Genomic DNA, 25,368 nt, shown 5'->3' on the forward strand with positions numbered 1-25,368 from the left:
ATTCGTAACTCCGACTCTTGCCTTTTCCGGAGATGCTATATGATATTTCCTTCGTGGTTGGGTTTTTGTCGTTTGTTTTGCATTTTGTTCTTGTTATGCATCTCATCTCATAGCATCATTCGCATTGCATCGGCATCATTTTCATAAAACTTGCATCCGTTCGTGTTCCGCCGGTTCTCTCCGTTGTCCGTTCTGAGCCCGACCACACTCGCACGCGCCCGCGGCACCTCAGAAATATTATTTTATAAGTGGCATAAAATGTTCTCGGAATGGGTTGCAACTTGTCGTGTGGTCTTATTATAGAGTAGACAGGCCGCCTGCCAAGTTTCGTCGCATTCGGAGTCCATTTGATAGCTCGGACGTTTCGGTCTCCGAAACTGCTGCCGGGCTGCATTTCTCCTCTCTCTCCTATCAGCCCAAACCTCTCTAAACACAGCCCACCAACCTCTCCCGGGCCTGTCTAACCTCCCCCTCGATCGGATCCGTCGGATCGCGATGGGAGGGCTTCGAAAGCCCCCATTTCCCCCTAACCTAGCCCCTCCTACCTATAAATGGACACCCCCACGTCCATTTTGGGCAACCCTAGCCCCCTAGACCCTCCACCTACCTCCAGCCGGAGCCAACCTCCCACCTCGACCTCGTTTTCCACGCCGACCAAGCCCACCGCCGCCAAGTGGCGCGCCCCCACTGGCCTCCGCCGCCGCAGCCAGCGCCCCGGACCAATCGGAAGGCGACACGTCGCCTCTCCGCGCCCCAGCCAGCCCTCCCCGCGCGCCAGGCCTGTGCCAGGCCCGCCCGGGCCCCGATCTGGGCCCAAGGTACCCGCTCCGCGCCGCCTGCGCCGGGAGGAGCTCCCTCCCGCTCCTCCAGGGGACCCCGACCGCCGCCGCCTCGCGCATCCCGCCAGCGACTCCGGCAGCCGCGCCGGAGCAAGCCGCCGCCAGGCTAGCGCCTCGCCTCCTTCCTCCTCCTTCCTCCCTGTCTCACCACCCTCTCTGCCCGTGGAGCTCGCCGCCGACGCCGCCTTCATCGGATCCGGCCGGGATCCACCTGATCCGGTTGCCCTCGGCCGGATCTTCCCATTCCCGCCGCCCATCGGCCTCCTTCTGGCCTCCCTGCCGCCGCGGCATGCCGCCTCCCCCGCTGCCATGGCCGCCTCCCTCCTGCGTGCTCTTGCAGGCGCACGAGGAGGAGGACGACCGGGCCTCCATCACCCGCGGGCCCCGCGCCCTCAGCCCACCAAGCCGGCCTGCTGCCTTGGCCTCTCCTCCGACTGGGCTGAAGCCCATGGGTGATCCTCCAGCCTATCCCTCGACCCAGCGCACCACATGTTAGCTTGCACCCTCCAGATTCGGCCCGCATGCGTTTTTTTCTGTTCTGCGATTTTTGCCTATTTTCCAGAAAACTGCATTTTTACAGATTGGACCGTAAACTTCATGCATATAATAACTCATGAACCGTGCATCGGATTAGAATAATTTATATATGTAAAATGCTCAGAAAATTGTGTAGATTAATAATATGTCATTTTCATCCCATGTTAAAATGTTTAAAATGCTGTTTGTGTTAATTTGCTTAAATGCCATGTTAAAATGATTTATTTCATAACTAATTAACCGTAGCTCCGATTTTAATAAACTTTATATGTAAATGGGGTGGAAAAACGCCTAGTTTAACATGGTCCACTTTATTTTCCTGTTTAACAACTCTAAAATTATGTAATAGGCAGAACAGTACCGAATCTAAAATATGCATATGGGGATTTTCCGGACTTGTTGTTTGTTACTTCCGGCCTCATTTAAATTTGCCTAGATAGGTAGTTTCATTATGCTTTACCTCTTGCCATGTTTAACAACATTTAATATTGTTTGGTAGCTTAAACGAGATCAACTAAATAATTGCATGTGGTGTTTCGTCAATATGCAACTCATTGCATATTGATCTCCACTTAACTTGTAGTATTGTTTGTTGCACTTGCCATGCCATGCCTCTTTAAACCGGACACGCATCATACTTGATTGTGCATCATGCCATGGTTATGTGATGGTTGTTTACTATGTTGCTTGCTTCTTTCTGGTGTGGCTTCTTAGTTCCGGTAACGTTGCGTTCGTGAGGATTCGTTCGACTACGTCGGTTCGTCTACTTCATGGACTCGTTCTTCTTCCTAGCGGGATTTCAGGCAAGATGACCGCTACCCTGGATCTCACTACTATCATTGCTATGCTAGTTGCTTCGTTCTATCGCTACGCTGCGCTACCTATCACATGTTTATCAAGCCATCCCAAATTACCATGAACCTCTAACCTTTGACACCTTTCCTATGCAAACCATTGTTTGGCTATGTTACCGCTTTTCTCAGCCCCTCTTATAGCGTTGCTAGTTGCAGGTGAAGTTGAAGATTGCTCCATGGTGGACAGGATTTTGGTTGGGATATCACAATATCTCTTATATTATTAATGCATCTATATACTTGGTAAAGGGTGGAAGACTCGGCCTTTTGCCTAGTGTTTTGTTCCACTCTTGCCGCCCTAGTTTCCGTCATACCGGTGTTATGTTCCCGGATTTTGCGTTCCTTACGCGATCGGGTGATTTATGGGACCCCCTTGACAGTTCGCTTTGAATAAAACTCCTCCAGCAAGGCCCAACCTTGGTTTTACCATTTGCCTCACCACCACCTACCTTTTCCCTTGGGAGTCGCTCTCTCGAGCGTCATCTTTATTTTAGCCCCCCCGGGCCAGTGCTTGTCTAAGTGTTGGTCTGAACCGAGTAGACTGCGGGGCCACCTCGGGGCAACTCGAGGGCTGGTTTTACTCGTAGGATGTCTCATCCGGTGTTGCCCTGAGAACGAGATATGTGTAGCTCCTATCGGGATTGTCGGCGCATCGGGCGGCTTTGCTGGTCTTGTTTTACCATTGTCGAAATGTCTTGTAAACCGGGATTCCGAGTCTGATCGGGTCTTCCTGGGAGAAGGTCAATTCCTTCGTTGATCGCGAGAGCTTGTCATGGGCTAAGTTGGGACACCCCTGCAGGGTATAATCTTTCGAAAGCCGTGCCTGCGGTTATAGGCAGATGGGAATTTGTAAATGTCCGATTGTAGATAACTTGACACCAGATCCGAATTAAAACGCATCAACCATGTGTGTAGCCGTGATGGTCTCTTCTCGGCGGAGTCCGGGAAGTGAACACGGTTTCTGGGTTATGGTTGACGTAAGTAGGAGTTCAGGATCACTTCTTGATCATTGCTAGCTTCACGACCATTCCATTTGCTCTCTTCTCGCTATTATTTGCGTATGTTAGCCACCATATATGCTTAGTCGCTGCTGCAGCCTCACCACTTTACCCCTTCCTTTCCTATTAAGCTTTGCTAGTCTTGATACCCATGGTAATGGGATTGCTGAGTCCTCATGGCTCACAGATTACTACAACAATAGTTGTAGGTATAGGTTATGCGATGATCATGACGCGAGAGCGATGCTTGCTTGCGTTGAGTTCTTCTTCTGCTTCTTCGATCAGGGGATAGGTTCCAGGTCGGCAGCCTGGGCTAGCAGGGTGGATGTTGTTTGAGTTTCTGTTTGTGATTCATCCTTAGACGGATGTTGATCTTATGTATGATGGTGTTGTATATGTGTGGCATTGTATGCCGTATGTATGTATCCCCATCTATTATGTAATGTTGATGTAATGACATCCACCCTGCTAGAGCGTTTCAATATGCGGGTCTATCCTTAGTGGGACCTTCGAGTTCCTTTTGGATAGGGTCGCATATTGGGCGTGACATTACTTCCCATGTTATAAGCATATGAAACATATATAAATTCAGATTTATGATATTCAATTCATTCAACCATTTACTCATAGGATATACGTCAAGCACGTGAGTAAATGACAAACTACTCCAAAAGAGATAAGTGAAGAACACTGAGTAGTTAAATAATTAACTAGCCATGGGAGGATTCTTTTTCATTCAAGATTTCAGATCCAATGATTTTATTCAAACAGCAAGTAAAATTGAAAATACGCTCCAAGCAAAACACATATCATGTGACGAATAAAAATATAGCTCCGAGTAAGGTATACCAATAGTTTTGAAGACGAAAGAGGGGATGCCTTCCGGGGCATTACAAAGCTTAGGAACTTGAGTCTTCCTTGAATATTACCTTGGGGTGCCTTGGGAATCCCCAATCTTAGGGTCTTTCCGCTCCTTATTCTCCTCATATCGATATCTCACCCAAAGCTTGAAAACTTCAATCACACAAAACTTAACAGAACTTCGTGAGATAGCTTAGTATGATAAAGAGTAAACCATTCACTTTGGTACTGTAAAAGACAAGGTCATAATTGTTATCACACAATGCCTACTGTACCATATCATTTCTACAATTTATATTGAGAAATATTGTCGGAGTAATGGGCCACGGGTAGGCAAACCCGAGCCCCAGAGCCTTTCAAGACATTGGGATAAGTAGCACCGCTCATGCCGAGTCCCAGGGATGACTCCAGAATGTGCCGAGTCCCAGGGCCGACTCCAAGATATGCTGAGTCCCAGGGCCGACTCCAAGACATGCCGAGTCCCAGGGACGACTCCAAGGTATGCCGAGTCCCAGACGGCGACTCCAAGATAAGCCGAGTCCCAGACAGCGACTCCAAGATAAGCCGACTCATGGCCGGCGACTTCCAGAGAGGCCGGATATAGAGAGTCGGCCCGCGACTCCACCCTCGTCTCGAAGGGCGAGGCGGGGTACGGTCACGGCATGGCCTCCCCCTGCTTACAAGGGGCCGGCATGGCTATAGTAAGCCGTATCGCTGAAGATCTCCGGTGCGGCGCGGCGCTGTTGCCATGCCTGCCCTGATCTCAACCACAGTGGGCGGCGCACTGTGCCCACGACGCCTGCCTATACGACCCAAGGACGGCGGGGCCGCCTGTCAGTGGGTAGATAGAAGACTGCACAAGCGCCCAGAAGACGGACCCGTGGGAGTCGGCCCCTTGGAGTCGGCCGACCCCTCCCCCGGGCCCCGCGCGCCATTAACCAGACAAGATGGGGAATGGCGGCAGTGAACGCACGCCAGACGGCGGCGCTGTTGCCATGACCACTTGACCAAGCCAGCGTCATCAGGAGTACCGCTACAGTATCAGGCCTGTCCGCGGGGCCCGCCAGTCGGCGGGCCCCAGTAGTCGGCAGAGAGGACGACGGCCTGAGAGACAGACGGCTGGGACCCGCGCCCAGCCAGATTACCCCTGTACCCCTGGGGGGTAGGCCTATATAAACCCCCCGGGAAGCCCATGCAAAGGGTTCGGACCCAGACAGAGATAGACCGTAGAACATAGGAAGGAGAGAGCTAGCCTTGCCTTCTCCTACCTCCAGATACAGCTCCAGGAGCACCATTGTACCCACTTTGCCATAGTGACCATGCGGAGACCTCGCAGAGTAGCAGTAGGGGTGTTATCTCCTCGGAGAGCCCTGAAGCTGGGTAAGTTCCGTCGGCGTTCATGTCTTCGCCCCATCCCGCTTCCGGGCACCGGCGATGTTCTACTCGCTCCCACCATGATAAGCCATCCTTTGGCATATGTCGTACCCAACCCCCGACATTTGGCACCCACCGTGGGGAGAGGTGCATCGTCGTCCGGAGACCTGCTCTGGACGGGAACCCTTTTCCTCCCTGGCGAGCGCAGCCAGCCCGGCACGCCAGATGGAGCCTGCGCCGATGCACTACACGGCGCTGAGATCGCCTGCGCGGCCTGCTGCCTCGCAGAGCTTATCAGTGAGGTTTGCCTCTCCGACGAGCCTGTGTCTGACGCAGGCACGAGCGGCCCCGAGAGCCTCCTCGCGTGTCTCCTCGACCAACTCCACGTCGCCGGCGAGCCTGCCGTGCTGGTCGACTCCGACAACACGTCGCTCGACGCGTTTCCCACCAACGTGGTGGTCTACAACGAGACGCTCCCTTGCGCGGGGAGCGGCGGAAGCACCGTCACGGAGGTCCTCGTCCTGGATCACGGCGAGCGTTCCAGTGAGGGAGCGCACGACCCGCTCGACGCGGCTCTGCGAGACCTCACCGCGCCGATTCCGGGAGACGCTGACGCCGAGACGCTGGAGGCACGCCGCCTTCAGCTCATCGAGGGCGCGAAGAAGTTGGCAAGCATGAGGCGCTTGTCAGAAGCCTACCAGCGCGAGATGGATCGTGCCGTGGGCGGCTCGCCGGCTCCGACTGGGCCTAGCCGCCTAGGCGTGGTCCGGCAACGCGGCGTGGCAATCGCCAATCTGTTCGGGGCTGATCGCCCTGTGTATGCCACGCCTGCGGAGAACATCCGCGCCGCCCAGGCGGCGGCAGACGAGTTCGACAACTTCGAGGGCGTAGAGCGCCGCATGATGACAGAGCGAGTTCAACAGCTCCTCGACGCGGCTGCCGCGCGGAACGAAGCCGGCTGCCGCACGGAGGCGCCGCAGCGACAAAACGACGACCCACCACCCCGCCGAGACCAAGGCACGACGTCTCGGACACCGACTGGCGGGGCCTGCGGAAAGAAGGACAAGGAGCCGGCTGTCAGCCACAGTCGGACTCGCATCACCATCGAGCGCGACCAAGACGACCGTCCCAAAGCGGTGGAACGGCGGGACGACTATCTGCCTCCCCCTCCTCGCAGAGAAAGGAGAGTCTCCCCGCCGCCCGTAGAGCATCCGACTCTCGGCGACCGCCTCGGCCGCCGAGAGGGAGTCGGAGAGAACGATGCCCGCCACCGGATCGACCGACTCCACCGATCCCTGGCACTGGAAGAAGAAGACGAGCTGGGTCCTCCCTGTTTTGGACCCCGCATCCGAGATGAGCCCTTCCCCAAAGGGTTCACGCTCCCCCGAGACACGCCCAAATATACCGGCACCGTGAAGCCGGAGGACTGGCTGATCGATTACTCCACAGCCGTCAATATAGCGAACGGCAACAAGCGTGTTGCCGTAAGATATGTCCCGCTCATGCTCCAGGGCTCGTCCCGGACATGGTTGAACAGTCTAAAGCCTTGCAACATCAACAGCTGGGTTGACCTCACCGAGGCCTTCGTCTGCAACTTCACGAGCATGTACAAACGACCTCCCAAGCCTCACCAACTCTCCTTGTGTGTGCAAGGCCCCGACGAGTCCACTCGCGACTACCTCACATGGTGGGGCGAGCTCCGGAACTCCTGCGAAGGCATGCACGAGTTACAGGCTATCGAGTACTTTACTGCCGGGTGCAGAGAAGGCACCCTCCTCAAGCACAAGCTTCTCTGCGACGAGCCGGAGACCCTCGATGAACTGTTGATCACAGCAGACAAGTACGCCACGGCCGACTCCTCCATGAAGGCGGAGATTCAAGTCAGCGCGACTGGCAAAGTCGCCCCTCAGGCTCCGAGAACTCCATCTGGGGACACTAGTCGGTGGCAACAGCAGAACGACCTCAAGCGCAAGGCCCCGCAGCCGGCTTCCAACAACCGGCAAGTGGCGATAGTCGAAGACCACCGGCCGGAGGGACCGCCTCCGGCAAAGCGGCATAAGGGTGGCAAGTCCAACTGGTTGCCGGCTTTCTCATACGAGCAGACCCTGGATGGCCCCTGCAAGTTCCACAGCGGCGCGAAGCCGTCAAACCACACCACCCAGAAATGCCACTGGCTGACCAGAATCGCCAAGGGAGACGGCCTACTCCCTCCCCCGCCTGTTGGGCCGCCTCCACCACAGCCGCCCCAGTAGCCGGCTGTCCAGCCAGTCGGCACGATACAAGACGAGTTCCCAGATGAGCATGGAGCCTATGTGGTGTTCAGCAGTGTGGCAGACGATCGGCGCAGCAGGCGCCAACAGCAGCAGGAAGTGAATGCAGTCGCGTCAAGCACTCCAGAATTCATGCACTTGTCCGAAAGGCCCATCAGTTGGAGCAGAGCTAATAACCAGAGGTGATGCCGAGTCCAGGCTCCTATGCCTTGGTCTTAGGCACCACACTCGCCACAGACAGGCGGGCCGCTCGCTTCTCGCGAGTGCTAATAGACGGAGGCAGCAGTATCAACATCGTGTACAAGGATACGATGGAGAAGTTAGGAATCAAGCAAAGACAGCTTCAGAGCAGCCGGACTGTGTTCCACGGCATTGTTCCTGGCCTTTCTTGCTCACCAATCGGCAAGATCCTGATAGACGTCCTCTTTGGGGACAAAGATCATTTCCGCCGAGAGCCAATTTGGTTTGAAGTGGTGGACTTTGAAAGCCCGTACCATGCGTTGCTTGGCGGACCTGCTTTGGCCAAGTTCGTGGAAGTCCCCCACTACACTTACCTCAAGATGAAGATGCCGAGTTCCAAGGGAATTCTGACCATGGCCGGCGACTACAGAAAGTCGTCCGCTTGCGCGGCCGAAAGCAGTCGGCTGGCCGAGTCCTTGGTGATCGTGGCTAAGAAGCGGCTTCTCGACCGGGTTGTGGCATGGCCGGCAAGCAGCCCGAGATGTCGCCCGACCCCAAGGAGTCGGAAGCCGAAGGATCATTCAAGCCGGCCAGAGAAACGAAGAAGATACCGTTGGACACGGAGCACCCAGAGAGGTACGCTGTCATGGGCACAAACCTTGAAAACAAATAGGAAGGTGAGCTCGTCGATTTCCTCCGTGAGAATCGAGACATATTCGCATTGTCCCCTAAAGACATGCCTGGTGTACCGACGGAATTCGCCGAGCACAAATTACATGTCCGGTCTGATGTGAAGCCCGTCAGGCAGCCCTTGTGCCACCTGTCAGAAGAGAAGAGAAGAGTTGTTGGAGAAGAAATAGCCCGGCTCCTGGCAACTGGCTGCATTATGGAAGTGTTTTTTCCAGAGTGGCCAGCAAACCCAGTGCTGGTGCTGAAGAAGAATAAGCAGAGGCGGATGTGTATTGACTACACAAGCCTCAATAAAGCCTGTCCCAAGGACCCATTTGCTCTACCAAGAATTGATCAGGTGATAGACTCCACAGCCGGATGCGAGCTATTGAGTTTTTTGGATGCATATTCTGGATATCACAAGATCAAGCTAAACCCGGCTGACCGACTGAAGACCGCCTTCATCACGCCGTTTGGTGCCTTCTGCTACCTAACCATGACGTTCGGCCTGAGGAATGCCGGCGCCACCTTTCAGCGTTGCATGCAGAAGTGCCTCCTCAGGCAACTCGGCAGAAATGCCCACGTCTACGTAGATGACGTGGTGGTGAAGACGAAAAAGCGAGGAACTCTGTTGGAAGACCTCAAGGAAACCTTTGAGAACCAGTGCCAATTCCAGATCAAGCTTAACCCCGAGAAGTGCGTCTTCGAAGTACCAGCCGGCCAACTCCTTGGTTTCCTGGTCTCTGAACGCGGCATAGAGTGCAATCCTGTGAAGATCAAGGCCATCGAGAGGATGGAAGCACCCAGACGACTGTTAGATGTGCAGAAGTTCACCGGCTGTTTGGCTTCCATCAGCCGATTCATCAGTCGGCTGGGCGAGAAGGCTCTCCCCTTGTATCAGCTTATGAAGAAGACAACCTTCTTTGAATGGACTCCCAAGGCGTATGAGGCCTTTCTCCAACTGAAGAAGATGTTGACTACTCCCCCTGTGCTGGCGGCTGCGACTCCCAAAGAGCCCATGCTCCTATACATTGCTGCCACCAGCCGGGTAGTCAGCACAGTCATTGTAGTCGAGCGCAAGGAGGAAGGCAAGGCGCTACCTGTCCAGAGACCAGTATATTACTTGAGCAAGGTACTGTCGGCCTCCAAGCAGAACTACCCCCACTACCAGAAGATGTGCTACGGCGTGCATTTTGCCGCCAAGAAATTGAAGCCTTACTTCCAGGAGCATCCAATCACTGTGGTCTGCACAGCCCCACTAGCCGAGATCATCGGAAGCCGAGATGCTTCTGGCCGAGTGGCCAAATGGGCCATCGACCTGGCTCCCTACACCATCTACTATGAGCCCCGCACCACCATCAAGTCGCAAGCACTAGCCGACTTCCTCGTTGATTGGGCCGAGACCCAGTATCTGCCACCAGCGCCTGACTCCACCCATTGGCGGATGCACTTCAATGGCTCCAAGATGCGCACCGGCCTGGGGGCCGGCGTCGTCCTCACTTCCCCCAAGGGTGACAAGCTCAGATATGCGCTGCAGATCCATTTTGCCGCCTCCAACAACGTGGCCGAGTACGAGGCGCTCATTCACGGGCTCCGGCTTGCCAAAGAACTCGGCATTCGCCGGATCTTGTGTTATGGCGACTCTGACTTGGTGGTCCAGCAATCATCTGGTGATTGGGACGCCAAGGACGCAAACATGGCGAGCTACCGCTTCCTTGTGCAGCAACTCAGCGGATACTTCGAGGGGTGCGAGTTCCTCCACGTGCCAAGGAACGACAACGACCAAGCAGACGCCTTGGCACGAATCGGCTCCACCCGCCAAGCAATACCATCCGGCATCGCCCTTCGGCGCCTCCTCAAGCCGTCTATCAAGCCGTCACCAGAATCAGATTCAATCTTTGTGCCGGCTCCACCCGAAGAAGTCGGATCCGACTCCAAGAAAGCCATAGTCAAAGCCGGCCCGGGGACTTCAGAACCCGGCCCGGGGACTGCGGTGACAAGACCAAATACTCCAGAACTCGGCCCGGGGACTGCTTCAGTCGGCCCGGGGACTTCGTCAAGTCAGCAAGCGGTTGCGGACTCCAACCTGCCACCTCCCAGCCCAGCCGCCCTTATCCAAGTCGCACTAGTGGCAGTTGAAGAAATAGCAGCACCCTCATGGGCCCAGCCCATCCTCAAGTTCCTAGTAAACAGAGAGTTGCCAACTGATGAAATCTTGGCTCGGCAAGTGCAATGCCGAGCAGCAGCTTACACCATAGTCAATAGAGAGCTGGTCAGGCGCAGCGTCACTGGCGTCTACCAACGCTGCGTCGAGGCAGAACAAGGCCAAGCAATTCTCAAAGACGTCCATGAAGGCGAGTGCGGTCACCATGCGGCCTCAAGAGCACTCGTCGCCAAAGCCTTCCGGCATGGTTTTTTCTGGCCAACTACCCTGGAAGAGGCCAAGGAATTAGTCCAAAAATGCAAGGGGTGCCAGATGTTCCGTTCCAAGCCACTTCAGCCAGCTTCCGCACTCAAGACTATCCCCATCGCCTGGCCCTTTGTAGTCTGGGGCCTGGACATGGTGGGACCATTCAAGACGGAACGAGGTGGCTTAACTCATCTACTTGTCGTAGTGGACAAGTTCACCAAGTGGATAGAAGTGAAACCCATCAAGAAGTTGAATGGTCCGACTGCAGTGACCTTCACCGCCGACATCACGAATCGGTACGGCATCCCGCACAGCATCATCACCGACAATGGCATAAATTTTGCCAAAGGCGCCTTGGCCCGTTTCTGCGTGACGCAGGGCATCCGACTGGATTTAGCGTCCGTTGCCCATCCGCAGTCAAACGGCCAGGTGGAGCGAGCAAATGGCCTCATCTTATCCGGCATCAAGCCTCGACTGGTTGTGCCGCCGGAGCGATCGGCCGGCTGCTGGCTGGAGGAGATGCCGTCCGTCCTCTGGAGTCTGCGCACAACTCCAAACAAGTCAACTGGCTTCACACCTTTCTTCCTCGTCTACGGCGCCGAGGCCGTCATCCCTACGGATTTAGAGTTCGACTCCCCGCGAGTCACTATGTACACCGAGGAAGAAGCAGAAGAAGCACGTCAAGACGGCCTCGATCTGCTGGAAGAGGGCCGGTTGTTGGCACTCAGCCAGTCCAGCATCTACCAGCAGAGTCTGCGTCGATACTACAACAAGAAGGTCAGGCCAAGATCTTTCCAAGAGGGCGACCTTGTGCTCTGATGATCCAGCGAACAGCCGGCCAGCACAAGCTGTCGGCGCCTTGGGAAGGCCCCTTCATCATCAGCAAGGTGCTGGGAAACGGCTCCTACTACCTGATCGACGCTCAGAAGCCCCGAGCGCGCAAGAGGGACGACTCCGGCAAAGAGACAGAACGTCCGTGGAATGCAAATCTTCTCCGAAGATTTTACAGTTGATGCAGTATGTATCACGCTACCCTTTTGTATTAAAGTACCAAGACTTTGGGCCCCCCGAGACGAGCTCTAGGACTGCCCTTTTTGTTATCTGTATGATAAGAATTATGCCTTCGAGTATATTACTCTTTGTTAAAAGCCGCCTGGCATCGGGCTCGACTAGTCGGCCCGGGGACTCGCCGCCTTGTGCTATGAAGTGCTTCCCGCAGTCAGACAAGTAGTGTGTGGCGCCTAAGCTGTCTCCTGTCCAAAGCCACAGCTCGTAGAGCTACTGTTTGGTGGGTAGGAGTGAGGAAGAACGGGCGCCCACATGAAAAATGGCTAAGGACCCAAAGCACAAACATAGCGTAAGACGGCCTCCAGCATCTCTGAAGCAAAAGCTGACTCATGAGTAGTCGGCTTGCCGTCTTCTAGTAGCCTCTATTAAAGACAACCGACTCTTTAGTAGTTGGCTTGCCACCTTCTATCCAACTTGTTAAAAAGACTCTAAAATGGTTTAGTACTTGCCTTCCCAAAGTAGCCAAGCATTTGATCCAGCGACAGTCCGCAGAGCGGTTGTCCGACTGGCAAGGCAGCGACTAAAGGTAGGCGGCAAAGGGAAAAGCCTAAAGAGCAATGAGCAAGGAAAGATAGAACTCGGATTAATATTTACATAGCATAGGCCCTTGGTCGAATCTTCGAGCAGAAGGTCAAATTACACCCTGCGGGTGGAGTTGTGCAAATTAACAAGTTTCTTAAAGACTTTTGAGAACAAACAAAATAAAGCTAGAAGGCAGCCTAGGGAGCAGCAGATGGGTTCGGAGGGTCGGAGGAGACGGCGGTGTCAGGCGCCAGGGCGGCCAGCTGGGCAGTCTCGGCTTGATCGCCACCGGCGGTAGCCGGCCCGGTCGGACGCGGCTCGTTGCTGGAGGCGCGGTCGAGCTGAGGCTGGTCGCCCGCTCCGACTTCTGGCATCTCCGTCTCGCCTTCATCCTCCGCCTCGCCTTCCTCCTCGGTGCTGGAGTCAATCACCTCCGTTGAGTCCTCGCCGAAGTCCGGGTTCATTCCGAACCACTCTGGTGGCACCTCCTCGCCACCTGTAGCCCGCTCGGGGACGAAGACACTGGTGTCCGTGTAGTCAGGAATCGCCGCCGCACGCTCGACAAGGGCACCCTCCACTGCCACCAGCTCTGCCTGGGCCTCTGACCGGAATGCGGCCAGCCGGTCCATGTCCAGCCCCGGATACCACGCCTTGACGAATTCCAAGGCCCGGCGCGCTCCGGCCCGGGGCGAGGAACCCTTCCAAGCTTCAAGACGGCCAGCTGCGACCTCCAGCCAGTCGGTGGTCCGACTGGCGGTGCGCAGGGCCAGCATGTCTGGCCACAGAGTGGCAACCGCCTGGGTGCCGGCACGCTGAAGCCGGCGCATCAGCCGATGGGCCGGACGAAGACGGGCCTCGATGCTCAGAAGCTGCTCGTCGACGGTTCGGGGGGCATTAGCGGCGATCTCCGCGCAGTTTGCCCTCCGCACCTCGCAATCAGCCTCGATGGCCTGAGTGACTGTCTGCGAGTGGCCAGGGAAGAAGTCTGCCAAGACAAAAAAGAAGTGAGTCGAAAAAACCAGAAATCGGCCCGACCTGTAGTTGGAAGCTCGAAGAAAGGAAGAAAAGAAACTCACCATCGACGATGTCCTCCATCTCATGGAAGCCGGAGGTCAGCATGGCCTCCCTGTCAGTCCAGGAGGAGCGCTCGCTCTCAAACTCGGCCAGGAGAGTGGCCTCCTTCTTCTCGGCCTCGTCCTGCGCCTTCTTGAGCAGCTCCTTCTGCTCGGCCAGCTGCGCAGCCAGTAGGTCGCGCTCTGTGGCAAGTTTGCTGCACTCCTCCTCCTTGGCGCGCAAGGCGGTGTTGGCCTCGCCCAGCTGCTGCTGAAGAGTGGCGTTGGCCTCTGAAGAAGAAAAAAGAGGAAAGACGATGAGTCATCAACAAAGAAAGTCACTGAGAAGATCCGGCCTGACTGCTCAGCAGTCTGCCCGAATCTCGGGGACTACAGCCCGCGGGTGCAACAGTGCGCCCCCGCGAAAAAGAAGAAGGACTCATCCCGGCTCTCCGACAAGTTGGTAGTCCGCCTGCCTAGCTCCTCAACATTGTGGTTGAAGGCGGTAGCGTGAAGCTTGTGATACTCCTGCAATAAGCATTTCAGACAAAGTTAATATTTGGAACTCGCCAGAGGGAGTTCCGAACCACCTGCTCAGCAGCCGTCCCGAAACTCGGGGACTACACCCAGTGGGTGCGCTGGCGCGCCCCCATAGAGAAAAACAAGAATAAAAAAGGGAGACATACTCGGACGGCCGTTCGTGCTGCCAGATGCGCCCTGGTGCAGTTTTGAAGGGTGTCGCCTTCAGCTCGCAGCTTCACCTGGACATCCAGAAGCGCTTGGTTCAGCAGCCTTGTGCCGCCTCCGCGCAACCACCCAACGGGCGCGGCGCTCGTCGCCTTAGCGTCTGGGATTGTCGAGCTGGCGGCGCCGGTCTCCCGGGGTCGCCGTGCCGAGGTCGCCCTCTCAAGATGGCGGCGCACTGGCGAGGCGACTTGGAGAAGCAGCCTTGCCTCGGACTCGTCCGCAGTCGGCGGCACCGGCGGGCCCACCAGCTGTTTTCCATGCGCTCTCCCAGATGGCAGCGGAGGCGGCGGTGGCGGCACGAGCATGTCCGACATGGAGGCCTTGCCGCTTTCCTTCTCCGCGACGGGGTTCTCGGCGCCGGCTTCTCCAGTCTGTCCCGTGAACTCCGGGGGCGGTGGCGCCAAGGACAGCGGGATGACGAGCAACGCCGATTGGCGGTGAGCGGCTTCCTCGGCTTGCCGCCTTGCTGCGGCAGTGGCTTCGGCCTCTTCCAGTTTTTTCTGGGCGGAGGCCGCCGCCTTCTCGGCCTCCGCTTTCTCCAGGCGATCGGCCTCCTCCTCGTAGCGCTTCTCCCGCGCGTTTCGCTCCGTCGCCTCCCGGAGGTCGGCGGTGGGGTCAACCCGCCGAGTGTTGGCTCACGTCTCCGCCGACCCCATGACGGACGGGACGGCGACGCTCTCAAGGGTGAGGGGAGCCCTGAAGCAAAAGGTGAATGAAAAAGAGAAACTCGGACGAGATTCACCAAAGGAAAATAAAGACAAAGGCGGAGACACTTACGCAGAGACCAGAGGCGGCCTCTTCACTTCCTTACGGAAGCGGTTGGCCTTCGCGGCCGCCTCCTCCCATTTGGTCGCGGCGGCCGCCCCCTTGAGCTTCTTCAGCTTGCCGCCGAATGAACTCGGCCCTGTCTGGCGCCTCTTCAAGCCGCCTTGGCCGGCCAGGTCGGCGGAGGAACCCACGCCCGATTGGCCGACCCTCGGCTGGTGGCGCAGGACGACTTCCCCTTCGGCGTCGTCTTCAGGCCAGTCGGCGAAGGTGGCCAAGGGCCTGAGGCCGCTTCCCGCTCCTCCTCCCCCGCCTTCGGCGTCGGCTTCCATCGCCGCCGCCCCCAAGTCGGGGTCGTCAACGTCGCTCTCCGCTCGGTCGGGGACGAACTCGCGGGGCGGTCTCGTGACACCGGCTGCGGGCTGAATGAGCGAGCTCTAAGTCAGAGAAACCCATGAAAATCAGAAGTCGGATTCGGCTATAAAGAAGACAAAGCAATAAAGAGATGCGACTTACCACTGGAGGGGGGTTGGCGCACGAGTACGGCTCCTTGCCGAACTGCCAGTCCTCCCCGAGCTCGCAGTTCGCAATGTGGTTCACCATGTTTGCCACCTCTGCGCGGGGCATTTCCCTGGTGCACATCCGACTCGGGTCCCGGTGGTCGCTCATCTGACTGATCAGATGAGGCCGACCTTGAAGAGGGAGGACTCGGCACGCCACAAAGGCGGCCAGCAAGTCGGCCCCAACGAGGCCCTCCGACTGCGTCAGAACTCGGAGCCGCGCCATAGCGGTGGCTCCGGTGGGAGTCAGCGTCTTGGCTCGATGAGACCAGCTGGGGAGCCTCCCAGCCGGTGCGCCAGCTTCATAAGGCGGTAGATTGACCCAATCCCCGTCGGAGGCAATGTTCTTCATGTAGAAGTACGACCGTTGCCACATCTTCACCGACTTGATGAGCGGGATGGAGGGAAACGGGTTGTCAGCCGTCGACCACCGCATCACGATGAAGGCGCCGCATTGAGCTGGCACGCCAGCGACGTGCATGCCGAGCTTGGATGAGAAGAATTCTCCCCACAGATCGATGGTGGGGAGGATGCCGAGGAAGCCTTCGCATAGGGTGGCGAAGGCAGACAGCAGCACCACTGTGTTCGGGGTGAGGTGGTGCGGCTGGAGCCCATGGAACTCCAGGAAGGAACGGAAGAAACCGCTCGCCGATAGCCCCAGGCCGCGCATGAGGTGCGAGCGGAAGATGACCTGCTCGCCCTCCTCCGGCGCCGGCAATATCTCCCTCTCCGGCGCGGCACGGGCGCGCACGAGGTCTGCGGCAGGGAGGCGGCGCGTCCGGCGGAGGAACTCGATGAGGTCGTCATCCACCTCCGAGCCGTCCCACACGCCGGAGCGCACGGCGGGAGCCGCGGCGGCAGAGGAAGAGCTCATCGTTGTTGGTATGGTGTGTCTCTGCTCGATGATGGCAAGAAGAAGGAAAGGAGGCAAGAGGAGGCGGGGGAGCAGGGAAGATGGGCACGCGTGCTTTGCCGCTCCAGTCCCCCCGCCTACTTATAGCCTTGAGGGCTGAGAAGCCGATGGGGAGGGTGTGGGATTAACAACGCGCAGGACCCCCCGCCCCCCACGATTTACCCCACGAAGTTACTGCGCGCAGCAACGATGTGGGAAACCCAACCGTCCGCACGGCCACAACGGATCCGTTCGCATGCCTAGGCACGGTAGTGGCGGGCCCCGCCTGGCGGCCTGTCCCGTCGCGCGCGTGGGTAAGCAGACTATCCTCGCCGCGTGGCACCGCGCGATAGGACCGTGGCGGGCGGCCGCAGGGAAGCGTATCAGGCATGCCGCCTGGTCTCCCGCCACGACTTTCGAACTCTCTGCGGAGCTAGACGGCCCTCTGCGAATCCGACTTTCGAACAGTCAGCCTAAAGGAAGACGGCGAGCGAAATCCTAGAAGAATGAAACTGTTGAGGCCCCACGACGCAGTATCCACGGAGCCTCACCAGCTTCGGGGACTACTGTTGGAGTAATGGGCCACGGGTAGGCAAACCCGACCCCAGAGCCTTTCAAGACATTGGGATAAGTAGCACCGCTCATGCCGAGTCCCAGGGACGACTCCAGAATCTGCCGAGTCCCAGGGACGACTCCAAGATATGCCAAGTCCCAGGGACGACTCCAAGACATGCCGAGTCCCAGGGATGACTCCAAGGTATGCCGAGTCCCAGACGGCGACTCCAAGATAAGCCGAGTCGCAGACGGCGACTCCAAGATAAGCCGACTCATGGCCGGCGACTTCCAGAGAGGCTGGCTATAGAGAGTCGGCCCGCGACTCCACCCTCGTCTCGGAGGGCGAGGCGGGGTACGGCCACGGCGTGGCCGCCCCCCCTGCTTATAAGGGGCCGGCATGGCTACAGTAAGCCGTATTGCTGAAGATCTCCGATGCGGCGCGACACTGTTGCCATGCCTGCCCTGATCTCAGCCACAGTGGGCGGCGCACTGTGCCCACGACGCCTGCCTGTACGACCCAAGGACGGCGGGACCGCCAGTCAGTGGGTAGATAGAATACGGCAGAGCGCCCCGAAGATGGACCCGTGGGAGTCGCCCCCTGGAGTCGGCCGACCCCTCCCCCGGGCCCCGCGCACCATTAACCAGACAAGATGGGGAATGGCGATAGTGAACGCACGCCAGACGGCGGCGCTGTTGCCATGACCACTTGACCAAGCCAGCGTCATCAGGAGTACCGCTACAGTATCAGGCCTGTCCGCGGGGCCCGCCAGTCGGCGGGCCCTAGTAGTCGGCAGAGAGGACGACGGCCTGAGAGACAGACGGCTGGGACCTGCGCCCAGCCAGATTACCTGTACCCCTGAGGGGTAGGCCTATATAAACCCCTCGGGAAGCCCATGCAAAGGGTTCGGACCCAGATAGAGATAGACCGTAGAACATAGGAAGGAGAGAGCTAGCCTTGCCTTCTCCTACCTCCGGATACAGCTCCAGGAGCACCATTGTACCCACTTTGCCATAGTGACCATGCGGAGACCCCGCAGAGTAGCAGTAGGGGTGTTATCTCCTCGGAGAGCCCTGAAGCTAGGTAAATTCCGCCGGTGTGCATGTCTTCGCCTCATCCCGCTTCCGGGCACCGGCGACGTTCTACTCGCTACCACCATGATAAGCCATCCTTTGGCATATGTCGTACCCAACCCCCGACAAATATAATCCGTAGAAACTAGAAAACAAGCAAACTATGCAATGAAAACAGAATCCGTCAGAAACAGAACAGTCTGTAATGATCTGAATAGAAACTGTACTTCTGCTACTCCAAAAATTATTAAATAAATTGGTGGACGTGAGGAATTTGTCTATTAATCTTATGCAAAAATAATAAACTCAAAAACAGTCTTCTGTAAAAAATGGCAGCTAATATCGTGAGCGCAAAGTTTCTGTTTTTTATAGCAAGATCACATTAACTTTCACCCAAATCTTCCCCAAGGACTTACTTAGCACTTTATTGAAACAAAAGCTATATAACATGATAATACAGTAGCTTAATCATGTAAACACACAAAAACAGTAAGGGTAAATATTGGGTTGTCTCCCAACAAGCGCTTTTCGTTAGTGCATTTTAGCTAGGCATGATGATTTCAATGATGCTCACATAAAAGAAAAGAATTGAAACATAAAGAGAGCATCATGATTAATATGACTAGCACATTTAAATCTAACCCACTTCCTATGCCTAGGGATTTTGTGGGCACATAATTTATAGGAACAAGAATCAACTAGCATAGGAAGGCAAAACAAGTATAACTTCAAAACTTTAAGCACATAGAGAGGAAACTTGATATTATTGCAACTCCTACAAGCATATGTTCCTCCCTCATAATATTTTTCAGTAGCATCATGAATGAATTCATCAATATAACCATCACATAAATCATTCTCTTCATGATCTACAAGCATAGAGAATTTTCTAGTCTCCACATAAGCAAAATTCTTCTCATTCGGAATAGTGGGGTCACTAATTCCTAAAGTTGACACTCTTCCAAACCCGCTTTAGATGATAGTATTATTCATACTCCAAAAGATATAAGTGAAGTTCATGGAGCATTCTACAATTAATATAGTCTAACCAATATCCAAGCTCAAAATATATAAGTGAAGCACACGAAGCATTCTATAAAACCATACTCAAAAGATTTAGGTGAAGTGCAAAGAGCATTCTATAAGGTCATACTCGAAAGATATAAGTGAAGCACATGGATCATTCTATAAATCGATGAAGGGATATCTCATACTAGCATGGTTCTTAAAGAAAAAAGAAAAACACAAGGGACACAAATCATGTGAACAAAACAAAAACCGAGGTATACAGATAATTGTTGAAGAAGAAAGATGGGATGCCAACCGGGGCATCCCCAAGCTTAGATGCTTGAGTATCCTTGAAATATTTACTTGGGGTGCCCTGGGAATCCCCAAGCTTGAACTCTTGCCTCTGTTTATTCTTCTCATATTGATAGCTCCTCAATCTTCGAACACTTCATCCACACAAAACTTTAACAAAAACTTTGTGAGATCCGTTAGTATAATAAAGCAAATCACTACCTTTAGGTACCGTTGCAAACTTATTCCTATTTAATATTACAACTATATCTACTGTATTCCAAATTCACCATGTTTCATACCCCCGATACTACCCATAGATTCGTCAAAATAAGAGATCAACACATAGAAAACAGAATCTGTTAAACACAGGACAGTCTGTAGTAATCTAGAAGTTTAGTAAACTTCTGTAACTCCAACAAATTCTAAAAAAATATGACAATTTAAACAATTTGTATAGAAGTAATGTGCAACAAGTTTCAGACCCATTTGACTTTCCAGTAAAAGAATGTAAATTCATGTACTACAGCTAAAGTTTCTGTTTTTGTACTGCACATAGTAAAAAGCAATCTAATCATCCTAAAACCAAAGCTTGGCACATTATTTTTATAATACAATTGATATATACAAGGGGATAATTATTTTCAGAGAGTCTTCCATGAAATTGTTTACATTGTTTCCATGAGCATGAACACAAGTGTTCAAGGTCGACCCTCACTTCTCCAATGCATAACCTTCCAATCACTTCTCTTATTGAAAAAACTTTTTAGGCATGAGAGGCAAGTAATTTTTTTGGTATTTTCATTCTTCTAATTTTTTTGTATGTTTCACCCACAACTAAACATAAACAAAAAGGAAAAACAAAATCTACTTAGTAAAGAAAGCAAACAAGCACACACGAGAATATCAACCCCACGCTATTGCTCCCCGGCAACGGCGCCAGAAAAGGGCTTGATAATCCCCAAGTGCAGGGAATCATCGTAGCAATTCCCAAAGGTGGAAGTGATAAGTATGGAGTGTCGAACCCACAAGGAGCTAAAGGTAAGATCAATTTTCTCTTAAGTCCTATCTGCCACTGATACGACTCTACGTACACCGAGCGTTTGCTTCCAACTAGAAACGAGAAATAAAACTACGTTGTGGGTATGAAGAGGATAACTTTGCATGATATCAGAGAGCTAAAATATAAAAGTAGGTGATGTTATCATAAAGTTAGAATATATTAATAAATATTATGGATAGCGAGTGTGGAATAATGATGGATTGGTGTGCGGAGTTGTCCTAGGCAATTGTTAACAAGACCGGTAATCACTATTGCAATTTCATATGAGGGAGAGGCATAAGATAACATACTTTCTCTTCTTGGATCATATGCACTTATGATTGGAACTCTAGCAAGCATCCGCAACTACTAAAGATCATTAAGGTAAAACCCAACCATAGCATTAAAGCATCAAGTCCCCTATATCCCATGCGCAACAACCCCCTTACTCGGGTTTATGCTTCTGTCACTCAAGCAGCCCACTATAAGCGAATCATGAACATATTGCAACACCCTACAGCGGGAATCCCTCACGCTTGCGCGACACGGAGGGCACAATAGGACAACACCAAAATAAAACATACAACTCATACCAATCTAGATCATCAATCAACCCAAAGACAAAGGATATCTACTCAAAACATCATAGGATGGAAACACATCATTGGATCATAATATGTGGCATAAAGCACCATGTTCAAGTATGGATTACAGAGGGGTGCGGGAGAGTGGACCGCGTAAAATAGATGAGGATGGTGATGATAATGGTGATGTTGATGAAGACGATCACCGCGGCGATGATTCCCCTCCCGATGGCACACTGGCGCCACCGAGTGAGAGGAGGAGAGGTTCTCCCCCTTGTGCTTCCTCCTCCATGGCCTTCTCCCTGGATGGGGAGAGGTTCTCCCTCTGGTCCTTGTCCTTCATGGCGATGATGGCCCCTCCGGGATCCTCCTCCATGGCCTCCGGTGATGATGGCCCCCTCCGGCAGGGTGCCAGAGAGGGCCTAGATTGATTTCTCGTGGCTACAGAGGCTTGCGGCGGCGGAACTTCCGACCTAGGTTATTTTCTGAAGGTTTCTGTATTTATAGGAGAGGATGGCCTCGAGAACAAGTCAGGGGGTCCCCGAGGCAGCCACGAGATAGGGTGGCACGCCCCAGGGGGGTGGGCGCGCCTCCCACCCTCGTGGGGCCCACGGGACTCCCCTATGGTAGATTTTTGTTCCAGTATTTTTTTATATTTTACAGAAAAATTCTCTGTTGATTTTCATTGCATTCCAAGAACTTTTATTTCTGCACAAAAACAACACCATGGTAGTTCTGCTGAAAACAACGTCAGCCCGGGTTAGTTCTAATCAAATCATAACAAAATCATATAAAACTATTGTAAACATGGCATGAATACTTCATAAATTATAGATACGTTGGAGACGTATCAATTGCCTCGTGACTAACTCCTTAGTCATTTGCTTGCAAGCTTATGATGTGTATTATCGAGAGGGCCCAGAGATACCTCTCCGGTACTCAGAGTGACAAATCCTAATCTTGATCTATGCCAACTCAACAAACACCTTCAGAGTTACCTGTAGAGCATTTTTATGATCATCCACTTACGTTGTGATATTTGATAGCACACAATGTATTCCTGTGGTATCCGGGAGTTGCATAATCTCATAGTTGAAGGAATATGTATTTGACATGAAGAAAGCAATAGCAATAAACTGAACGATCATTATGCTAAGCTAATGGATGGGTCTTGTCCATCACATCATTCTCCTAATGATGCGATCCTGTTATCAAATGACAACATATGTCTATGGTTAGGAAACCTTAACCATCTTTGATCAACGAGCTAGTCTAGTAGAGGCTCACTAGGGACACAGTATTTGTTTATGTATCCACACATGTATTTAAGTTTCTGGTCAATACAGTTCTAGCATGAATAATAAACCTTTATCATGATTTAGGAAATATAATAATAACCATTTTATTATCGCCTCTAGGACATGTTTCCATCAGTCTCCCACTTGCACTAGAGTCAATAATCTAGTTCACATCACCATGTGATTAACACCCATAGTTCACATCGCCATTTGAACAACACCCAAAGAGTTTACTAGAGTCAATAATCTAGTTCACATCGCCATGTGATTAACACCCAAAAAGTACTAAGGTGTGATCATGTTTTGCTTGTGAGAGAAGTTTAGTCAACCAGTCTATCATATTCAGATCCATATGTATTTCGCAAATTTCTATGTCTACAATGCTCTGCATGGAGCTACTTTAGCTAATTGCTCACACTTTCAATATGTATCCATATTAAGACTCATAGTCATCTGAATCGGTGTCGAAGCTTGCATCGACGTAACTCTTTACGATGAACTCTTTATCACCTCCATAATCGAGAAATATTTCCTTAGTCCACTAAGGATAATTTTGACCGCTGTCCAGGGATCTACTCCTGGATCACTGCTGTACGCCCTTTCCAAACTCATGGCAAGGTACACAATAGGTCTGGTGCACAACATGGCATACTTTTATAGAACCTATGGCCGAGGCATAGGGAATGACTTGCATTCTCTCTCTATCTTATGACGTGGTCGGGCTTTGAGTCATACTCAACTCCACACCTTACAGTATAGGAAAGAACTCCTTTGACTAATCCATTTTGAACTGCTTCAAAATCTTGCCAAGGTATGAACTCATTGAAAAATCTTGTCAAGCGTCTTGATCTATCTTTATAGAACTTGATGCCTAATATGTAAGCAGCTGCACCAAGGTCTTTCATTGAAAAAAATGTTATTCAAGTATCCTTTTATGCTATCCAGAAATTCTATATTATTTCCAATCAGCAATGTGTCATCCACATATAATATCAAAAATGCTACATAGCTCCCACTCACTTTCTTGTAAATACAGACTTCACGATAAGTCTGTATAAAACCATATGCACTACTGCAGGATGCTGCTAACGCGACACTACGATCAGAGACCCTTTGGCGAAACTATGTGCGATGCATTAATCGCAGATGGGGATGTAAAAAACCGTCAAAAAATATGCAAAACATTTGCGATGGCAGAGATATCCAACACGTTCAGATTTTAGTTATGTGTGCGATGCTGGGCATACGGTTGATCCATATGAACTATTTGCGATTAGACAAAACAACATAAATAGGCAGCCATATCAATGTGTGTGCGATATACGACATACAGTTTGCTCCGATGAACTGTTTGCTATTAGGGAATGAAATAGAAATGGTCCGCCAGATCAAGGTGTGTGTGATATATGGCATACGGTTCACTCGAACAAACTATTCTCGACTAGGGAACACAATAGAAATGGTTCAACTTAACAAGATGTGTGTGATATGTGGTAGATAGTTCACATAGATGAACTATTTGCGATGAGCCAAAAAAACACAAAGGATTCATGTAAACAAGATGTGTGTGATAGACGGCAAACAACCCACTCAGATGAACTATTTGCGATGAGAAAATATAACACACACGGTTACTACAGTTAATTCGTCTGCGATTCTGTGTGTACTAAAAACTTTGAAAATGCATACTAGTTGCTTGTGATGGCTAGGAGTATCGAACACGATGCGTGTGGGAGTACTAGTGTGTGATGATTAGTAAGTTACACATATGTTTCCTTATGTTAACATGTGTGTGATAAATAACACGTGGCACCGCATACGATATTCGGGTTGTGTGTGTGCTCCACTTAGTCTTCCCGCGCTCCACATGGGTGAATTGTAAAATCCACGCCTCTTCCCTCATTGGTTTCCCATCACCAGCTAATGGCTTGCTGCATATAACCTAGGCAGCAATGCACTATCGTGACACTTTGCGCAGATCTAGTCCTCACCCATCGACCATTAGTTATTCCAAGCATGCTGCTACTTCTTGAGCTTGCGTTGGTTTTTTCCCTTGAAGAGGAAAGGGTGATGCATCAAAGTAGATATAAGTATTTCCCTCAGTTAAGAACCAAGGTATCAATCTAGTAGGGGAAGAACGCGCAAATCACCAATACTTGCACAAACAATCAAACACTTGCACCCAACACGATAAAGGGGTTGTGTAGGATCGAAAGTAGGTCTAGAGGGGGGGTGATTAGACTACTTGACCAAATAAAAATCTAACATTTTCCCAATTTTAAATCTTGGCAGATTTTAGAAACTTAGCACAAGTCAAGCAATCAACCTACACATGCAATTCTAAGAGTGTAGCAGCGGAAAGTAAAACATTGCATATGAAGGTAAAGGGAAGGGTTTGAGATTTTTGGTGTGGTTCCGATAGGTGGTCCTATCATACGTCCATGTTGATGGAGACTTCGACCCACGAAGGGTAACGGTTCCAGGAGTCCATGGAGGGCTCCACCCACGAAAGGTCCTCGGAGAAGCAACCTTGTCTATCCCACCATGTCCATCACCCACGAAGGACTTGCCTCACTCGAGTAGATCTTCATGAAGTAGGTGATCTCCTTGCCCTTACAAACTCCTTTGTTCAACTCCACAATCTTGTTGGAGGCTCCCAAGTAAAACCTAACCAATCTAGGAGACACCACTCTCCAAAAGGTAATAGATGGTGTGATGACGATGAACTCCTTGCTCTTGTGCTTCAAATGATAGTCTCATCAACACTCAACTCTCTCTCACAGATTTGGCTATGGTGGAAAGATGATTTGAGCGGAAAGCAACTTGAGGAAGGCTAGAGATCAAGATTCTTGTGGTTGTATTGGAATGTCTTGGTCTCAACACATGAGTAGGTGGTTCTCTCTCAGAAAATGAGTAGTGGA

Source organism: Triticum dicoccoides, chromosome 6B, assembly GCF_002162155.2.
Source record: "Triticum dicoccoides isolate Atlit2015 ecotype Zavitan chromosome 6B, WEW_v2.0, whole genome shotgun sequence".
Taxonomy (NCBI): domain Eukaryota; kingdom Viridiplantae; phylum Streptophyta; class Magnoliopsida; order Poales; family Poaceae; genus Triticum; species Triticum dicoccoides.